The sequence below is a fragment of the Oryzias melastigma genome, linkage group LG8, assembly GCF_002922805.2.
Source record: "Oryzias melastigma strain HK-1 linkage group LG8, ASM292280v2, whole genome shotgun sequence".
In the NCBI taxonomy this organism is placed as follows: Eukaryota; Metazoa; Chordata; class Actinopteri; order Beloniformes; family Adrianichthyidae; genus Oryzias; species Oryzias melastigma.
The window spans coordinates 22,337,161-22,345,694 of record NC_050519.1 but is presented as its reverse complement, the minus strand read 5'-3'; the positions used below and the strand labels follow the sequence as shown (position 1 = coordinate 22,345,694).

At 38.4% G+C, this 8,534-nt stretch overlaps 1 protein-coding gene across 6 annotated transcripts in view; it reads left to right on the top strand.

Moving 5' to 3' along the window:
* The first annotated feature begins 2,449 nt into the window (after nucleotides 1-2,449).
* The window catches only part of LOC112146690 (thyroid hormone receptor alpha), a 63,936-nt gene continuing 57,851 nt past the window's right edge, over nucleotides 2,450-8,534 (top strand). For 2 of the 6 annotated variants that reach the window (XM_024272648.2, XM_024272641.2), the window contains exons 1-2: nucleotides 2,784-2,952; nucleotides 5,866-5,995. The gene's annotated coding sequence lies outside the window, so the exon portion shown is untranslated. Of the gene's footprint in view, nucleotides 2,647-2,783; nucleotides 2,953-5,865; nucleotides 5,996-6,551; nucleotides 6,602-8,534 lie in introns of those variants that run through there. The other 4 variants (XM_024272642.2, XM_024272645.2, XM_024272644.2 and 1 more) reach the window with 4 other exon arrangements.

The following is an 8,534-nucleotide window of genomic DNA, read 5'->3' as shown; positions in this document are numbered from 1 at the left end:
TAATGTAATTTAATCTACCACTCTGCTAATGTTGATTTTACAGCTATTGACCTAACATCATGAACCTACAACTAATTTTAACCAGTCCCTACTTTTAATTTTTTTTTTTTACGATTGTCCCTTTTTGAACAATCTATTTTTTAATCTAGCAAAAAAATCTCTAACTCTTTTCAGAAATGTCCGTTTTGATTTCACTTCAACCAAAACGAATGTTTCACCAATGTTAGAGGTACTTTCTGCTTGAACCTCTCCCTCAACAAGGACTCCTCCTGTGTTGACCCAACTTTTGTTGCGTTCGCTAGAAGATGTTGATCTTTCAGCCACATCTTTTATCTTAATCACCTTCGTTGGTGATCCTTTGACAGTGTTCCCATCCACAAGGTTCACAACAAAAGTTGTTAAAGGTGTTTTCTGTTGCTGTTTTGAGTCCTCTTGAGTCCTCCTCTTACTCCTTTCAGCAACCACCTGATGAGGCTTCTCTTCTAAAACGCTTTTAGAACTCTTTTTTTTAAACATTTTAACAATGTCTTTTACTGTACTAGTCAGTCTTTTCTTTTCGTTGTGTCCACATGTACTCCGTTTGTCACAATAATTTTGTGCAGAAGTAAATACTGGAGGGGTTTTATTTATCCTTTTCAAGAAACACCTATGAGCAAGAGGTTGCTGGATAGGTGCGGGTTCACAAACCTCCATCAGTTGCTGTGCCTCGGTTACATACGAGTCATCTGTTATTGATGAAAGATGGCTCATGGTTATAAAGTTGTGGTTGAGAGCTTCCTCAGGTGTGATCCTTTTCCTCGGATTGACATTCAGCATCTGCTTTATTAGAGATTTAAACTCTTCTAAATCTGATTCATCCTCAGGTTTATCGGTATCTTTTTCTCCAAAGCGTATGTTAAGCATGTCATCCAGCGTAAAAACTTGATCAAAAAAACCATCAGTTACTCTACTTTTAAATGTATTTAAAGGAATACCTCGGTATTCGCTGGGTCTTTTGAATGTATATGAAATGCCTTTTTTATTTGATGAAATGTTAAAAAATTCATACACTTTCATACCTTTTTTTAAAACACTGTTCGGAGGTTGACCTTGCATATGTACAATAGATGCAATGTAGTCATACAAGCAGGCTCTCGGGTAGAACTGCTTGCCCTTAAACAAGCCACCCAAAACGCATCCAACGCTCCACATATCTACACCTTCATCTAATGGACAACCAAAGACTACCTCAGGAGCCCTGTAACCCAGTATCTGAATGTCACTTAGGCAACCTAAAGACGATTTTTCTCTTGCCAAACCAAAATCAATCAGTTTGATCTTATAAGGGGCAGCATTGTGATCTATGAACATTATATTGTTTAGTTTAATGTCACAATGAACAATGCCCATCGTCTTTAGAGCTCTTAAAGCCACCACCAATTGCTGAGCAACTGGCCTCAGTTCAGAAACTGTAAATTGCTTTGGAGCTTTTCTATTAAAAATATCTGTTGCAGTTGCCTGGAATTTTTGGAACACAATACAAATATCTGAGTGATATTCGAAGCATTCCAACATCTGCACAAGATTATTTTTATCTGGGTCAAGGGCCATAATTTTCCTGAGCATGTGTAACTCTTCTAGCCCTTCGTATTTTTCTAGAAATTTAAGTGCCACATCTTGAGATGTTTCCTTTATTGTATAGTGCAGCACTTTCCCAAAAGACCCCTCTCCTAATTTCATTTGTCTTAGGTAGGTCTTTTTACCGATTTCCAGAATTTCAGGAAATTCTTCAGCAGAGTCCTTACTTTGAATTTCCATGTTTGACTCTGTGTATTTTGAGCCACCCTCCATTTAACAATTCGGATCTTTATTTCATCTTCGTTTCCCTTTTGTTGTTTGGGGGCAGTTTAGGCTAGTTTCAACAATTTAATTGTAGTTTCAGGCATGGAACAGCATTTTGCTACGGAGACTTTGTGACTATCGTTGTTGTCAGAATACATCATGAATTGTCATAAGGTGTCAAAAGAGCATCACAGCCAGTGCTTGCTAATGAGATTGCAACCTGTTTATGACATCACGTGACATCATAGCTTAAAATGGTCAGCTGATGACATGGCAATTAGTTGATGACATCATGGCTACATTGAACCATGGTGCAGAGGAAAACAAACAAATAGACAGAAACTTAAATAATCATTTTAATTGATCTGTAAATTTATTTGTCATCATAGCTCAAAAAACAACAGATAACATAAAAAGCAAAATATGACAAATTGCACAAAAATACATGATTTTTAAAGCCTTTCAGAGTGAAACATATTCACAAATATGATCATATATTACCATTGGAGCACTAAAAAACTAATTATTTATGAATTATTAGTTATTTTCTGTTTTTTCTCCTACCCGGAAGAAAACGACTTAATTCCTGAGGCCCCGCCTACCGCTGTGTGACGTCATGACGTCACCCTAGAGCCGTTCATTACCAGCGTGTCTGCATTTCTCACCAAAAAATATCCAATATTCAAACTGTTTCAGAGATTGATGCGCTGAAATCTGTCTTTAGTAGCCCCGAGAGGTGATGACTTGGATTCTATCTTCATAACTCTTAACTTGACTTGGACTTCGGACCTCTGAAAGACTTCCCCCAAATCCAAGGGTTTAAAGGTATATTGAGAAAGCTCCCGTCGCGGGATCCTCTGTTCACATCCATGTGTGGTAACAGCCCAACATCCAATCAAATTAGGGTCACGTTGGATTGATCGACGAATCAACCAATCAAATTGCAGAAAAACACAGCCCCCGCCCTCCACTTTAAAACCGCGAGTTCCTGTTTGCCAGTGTTTTTAGGTCTGGCTTAAAAGTGAAGAGGTTGTCAACAAAAAACGGTTTGCAGAGCATGCTGACAAAGGGATTACTGAAAAATAATCGACAAAAAACAACTTTATGTGACTCTTGAAGCGGCAAAATCAAGTAAGTTCTGAGTGAAACTGACGCTAGCTTAGCGGCTAACCGCTAGCTGCAGTTAAATTAGTGGGACAGTGAGCCCTCTGTTAGCATGCAGCCAGCTTATCTGGGATCTGGGCGGGAGCAGTAGAGCTGCTGGTAGCCCGGGTAGGCTGTTGTTTTTAGCTGTTTCCTTTTAGAAATCCAGCAAATGTTTTACAAAATTCAAGGAGCAGCTGCATTCGTGTTTTTTTATAATCGCGTTTTGCTTCCTTTTCTGTGCTCTATGCTTTGCTATGTTGTGCTTTGGCTGAAAGCCCCTCTTTCTCAGACGACGCTGAAGTTGGCTTCCGATTCGCGAGAGCACTCCACTGCATGGTCAGAGTGCAAAAAATGCGATATTTCACTTTTCACAAATCAGTAAAAGCCTTCACAAATCAGAAACTGTGTTTAATTTATTATTTACTATCTAAAGCACAATTTAATCCAGGTTTGAGCTGTCTTGGTGCAGTAGTTTTTAAACAGGACCTGTTCAGGTGGTTGGAGAGTAAAAAATACAGTGGAATGCTCTCACGAATCGGAAGCTAACTTCATCTTCGTCTTTCAAGGTCAGTCCCTCTCTAACCCTTGTGTGACCCATCCCATGACAAATGTGGATGAAAGTGGACAAAATCAGTGAAAATCAAAAATCAATGAATTAAAAAAAGAAAAAATCTTTTCGGGACTTTTATGGGGTTCAGATGACCCCACTCCCAAAGTCAACATGCCTAGGTTAGCACAAGAGTCAATATTTGCTATATATACATATATATATATTTTTTACATTCACTAATTTAATTTTTTTTAATGTGTGGGCATGGATGTGTCTGTATTTTAGTGTTTTACTTGCAATCATGAGATGTATACCTTTGATAAAAGAGATTTGTCCAGTTTAAATATAATTTATTTGATTCTAATCAGTTTAATCATGAATATTCTCATAATTTCTGTGTTCTGTGTATTTGCTGTTCAATTACAGCATAAACAAAGTAAACAAAATAAATATATCTAACATATGTGCCAAATTTAGTTTTGCATTTAACATTTGTTTCTATCCTTTTTATTGTCTTGAATTCAGAATTTCTCCTGCTAACTTACTGCAAGGTATTTTAACAGTAAGTCGACAGAAATTTTGTATTTAGGACAAATCGTATTCACAGAAATGTTAGACGTAAAATTAGATGTAGTATTAACATGTTTTGTTTTTTGGAATCAAACAGAGCCGCTATATATTTTACATTCTTTCTCAGTCCAACATGTACCTGCTATGTTTATAAAAAGATGCTGATATGAACCTGAATTAGTAGTTGGTAACTATGTTGGTTTGTTAATCTGAGTCTGAAATGGGGCTGCTACAAACAATTATTTTAATAGTTGACTAATCTCCAATTATTATTTTTTTTGATTAGTCGGCTAATTGAGTCACATGTCGAAACACTCATCTTAACCATCATTATCTTTAAACTTTAAGTTTTTGAGCTATATGCTAACTAAAAATGAATACAATAGTAAATTAAGCCTTTTATGAATCATGCATCTTTTCTCCTTTGTGTGTTTCTGGCATTAAAACAAGACTTCAATCAAATGAGGCTATCTGAATCAACAAAACACTAAACAAAAGCCTGCAATTATTCTTTTTTTAAGCTTTAAACATATATTTCATAAAACAAATGTAAAGTTTTTCAAAACCGAACATATAAACACACTCAAAATATAATAATAGAAGCAAAACACCACGGATATCTCTTAACTCAAGATATTCCTATACATAAAAATACTTGGGAATGCCCATATAAACAAAGAACTTTGAGACATTGCATGGGGGGGGGGTGTATATTTATAAAGGGAGGAAAGTAGAGGATGTTAGAATGATGTAGTTTTATTTTTTCACTGTCCCCCCAGCTGCAATAAAAGCCCCAATCAATCAGAACAGTGTGTTTCTCCTGCCGGTGTTCAAGGAATCCTTCTTACCTTCTGAACAAGCGCAGACTAAATATTTTTCAGTTTGGCGACCGCCCATAAATCTATGTTTTCTCTTTCTCTTTTCTCTTTTTTTTTGCCTTTTTTGTGACTTTAGGTTACATTTAATTGTAGCTAAATGAAGCTAATGGAATGCTATACTTGTCAAGTTAACTCTGAACTTTTAGGCGAGCTCACAAGTTCGTGTCTGGGACTCGTAAACAGTTTTTCACACACAGCCTCTCTGTGTGCGCGGTGAACGCTTCAAAATCTGCACTCCTTGAACCGAACAACGTGAAAGCGGCGCTAAATATGAAGCCTTGACAGAGCGGTTCGTTTCCAGCTTAAATTCATTATCCGCGCCACCCTCACGGCGTTTGGTTCGGAGGGTGCCAATTTTGAAACGTTCTCTGCGCAGATCGGCACTATGGAAACAGATCTGCCCCAGATCTTCAGGTTTATCTCCATACAGCACATCAATGACAGCCGCACACGATTCATTTAAACCGAGACCAGAGCTTGTTGTGTTAGCGCTAATGTTAGCCACCTAGCTAGATGAAGTACATCTCTTCTGCGTGTTCATACTCGCTCACAATGAGCTTTCTCTTCACATACTCATGCACAACCGTAGTGCGGCCATGGAACACTAGTTCTGCTTTGCAGATGTTGCATCAAACACTTTTTCCTTTCATTTTTCTCATGTTTCCCACATTTTTAAGCTCCGTTATCATGTTGTTATGATACCCGAGCATACCTAGAACATCCTGTGACATCACTGCTGACCGGTTTAGCCCCACTGCGTATGTGTGTCAAAGAGAATGGCAGACCCGACATCAGAAAGCGCGCACCGTAGTTTTGAGATAAAACTGACCCCTTATACCCTTTAATAAAGGAAGTGCTCAGGATTACGTTCCTCACTCTTTGCTGTCTGTTCCTTTCAAGTGTTGGCCACCAGGTGGAGCAACTCCTGTAGGACGGCAGTCCTCTGCATGAGTAACACCCACGGCGGACAGAGAGATGAGGACAAAACCAGTCGTTCTAACGCAGGAGTGAGAGAAGAGGCTAAAGGAAGGTCAGTCATGGCAAAGTTAGGCTCTCTGCTGGCCTGGCAGTGGCTGATCATTAGAGGGAGAATGGAGAGAAAAGGACAAAGAGGTGACTGGATGACAGCCAGCAGAAAAATGCAGTTTCAGTGCTGTAATTAGAGGTCAGAAACGAGTGCTATGTTGCCTTTGTCGTAAGAGAGCTTCCCCTATATTTCAAACAGAAATGAAGTTGGTGTATCCTATTTCTGGACAGTTTTCTTTTACTTTATGCACATGTTTGATAAAAGTCAAAGCATGTTCATCAGGCTTGGTATTTTTCATAGTTGTTAAGTTGTGAATCACAGTTTATCCCTTTCCAAAAATCCTGTAAATCATCCATGTCAACTCTGTACCTGGAGAAGTTTTCTCTATGACATTTCCCCAATTACTTTTCCCTGCTGTACTTCTCTTTAAGTATTTTTAAAACGCTGTCTCAGCTATACGTGATGACATGTGGAAGTTTTGACTTTGGAAGTTTTGTAAGTTATATATTTTTTTTCTTAAAGGGCCTAAACCTGGGTCTGCAACCTGAGACTCGTCTGTCCTTCTATTGTAGCTCTCAGAAATATGCTGTGTCTCAAAAAAAACATCAGGTTAGTTATTTGTTAGACACAGGATTTGTTTTATTTTGAAAGGAACTTGTATGTGCTGCTTTCTAAAGTAAAATACAATTAAAATTGTTACATATTGAAGATTATACCTCTGTTATATTTAAATTATTGTAAATATTTTAAAGCTGCATTTTATCAATGGAATTGTTAGCGGCCTCACAAACATTAGAATATTGTAACTTTCCATCTTCGCGGCTCTCGTATGGTTTTGGCCCGTAAGAAACTAACCCAAGTGCTTCTTTTAGCAGTAAAGGTTGCAGACCCCTGGCCTAAACCATAACAAATCAAGAGGACTTGGTGGCAGACATGATGGCAGCTGAAAATCATTAGCCGGAAGCAGAAATTCCACCAGATTTCTGGGCTGTAGCCACTTTTATGAAAACTTTTTAGTGTTAGGATTAGTTGAAAATGTGTCAAAAGAGGGTAAACGCTTTATTTATTTAAAAAAGGATATTCACAGAAGTGTTCAGATTTGTAAGACTTTCACATTGGAGCTTTAGTGTTTCAGTGTTTATGTTTGAGCCGAGTTAGCTTCAACCCTTTACACGATCAACATGACCAAGCTTATTCTGTCGTGGAGAAAAGCAGCTTTGCACCAGAATATAACACTTTATATTAGTATTAATAATGTGTTGCATATCGGTGAAAAGCCACTTTAAGGATGTGTTTACCATTGCAAAACTGCTTTACTCTGCAGATCAGCTAATTCACTTGGATTGTGCATGGAGCTAAAGTATGTCAAAGAGCATTGTAGGTTTTGACAGAAACACTTCAGCTGTTAAAGAATCAAATCCTAAAATGCAAAAAAACAAAGAACATATCTGTTAGGGTCGCCAAATATATTAGACTTTTTCGAGCAAAAACAGTTTTTGAAATTTTGAGCAAAATATGCCTCATAGCAAATAAATGAGAAAGTCTTCAGATTTAGAATGTTTAAGTGGTTTAGCCCCAAACTTTTTAAGTATATTCCTTGTTTTAGGCCTTGTCCACACGTACCCGGGTATCTGCTAAAACGAATATATTTCTATACGTTTCGGCCTATCGTCCACACGAAACCGGAGGTTTCAGTCACTGAAAACGGTGGTTTTGGAAAACTCCGGCTAAAGTGAAGATTTTGGAAAACTCCGGTTCTGCGTCTGCGTGTGGACATGAATAACCGGTGATTTGCGTTTTTAACATCACTTTTTGCGACAATTAATGCATACACATCAGTACTAGCTGCGGACTCACGAACCAACTCACGGGATAAGTCATTAGATCACGACGATGAATGAGAACAAGTATTTTTTTATTTGATTCACTAAAAAAGGAGCATTGCGGTGACGTCACAGCTCTGTCTGGAGAGCGTGTGCCGCGCAGAGTCTATTGACAGTCTCAGGTGAGAAACCTGTTCAGCGGTTTTTAAAAAAATAACCATTCCAGCAAGTAAGCTGCTGGACCTTTTTTCTGTTTAAAAACACGACGAGATCCATTTAAGTTTCTGTCCATGCTCTCGCGCTTTTCCTCAAACGAGATTTCAGCATCTTCAGGCTCCAAGCTGCAGAAGTGCAGCTGCAAATGAAGCCGTGAAGCTGTTGGATCTCTCCTGCCGCCCGCGTGTTGCGCTCAGGACAGACACACAAAGAGGCGCATCTATTTCGAAAAAAAGTGTTTCCAAAACAGTTTTGCGAAAAATGTCTGTTTCGATACGCCCCAAATACCACCTACTGTAAGCGCATAAACTTTTTTTCGAAAAATGCGAGTTTTTTCGAAATTGTGGTGTTTCCATTAGGAGGATTTATTATCGAAATTCCAATTTTCCACTGTCAACTACTGTTCTGACAAGCTCATAACCGCGTCTAAGAGCGCAAGTATGCGGGGACGTGTGGATGGAATTGTTTTTAAAACGATCACGTGTGGACGCAACACTTTTTGT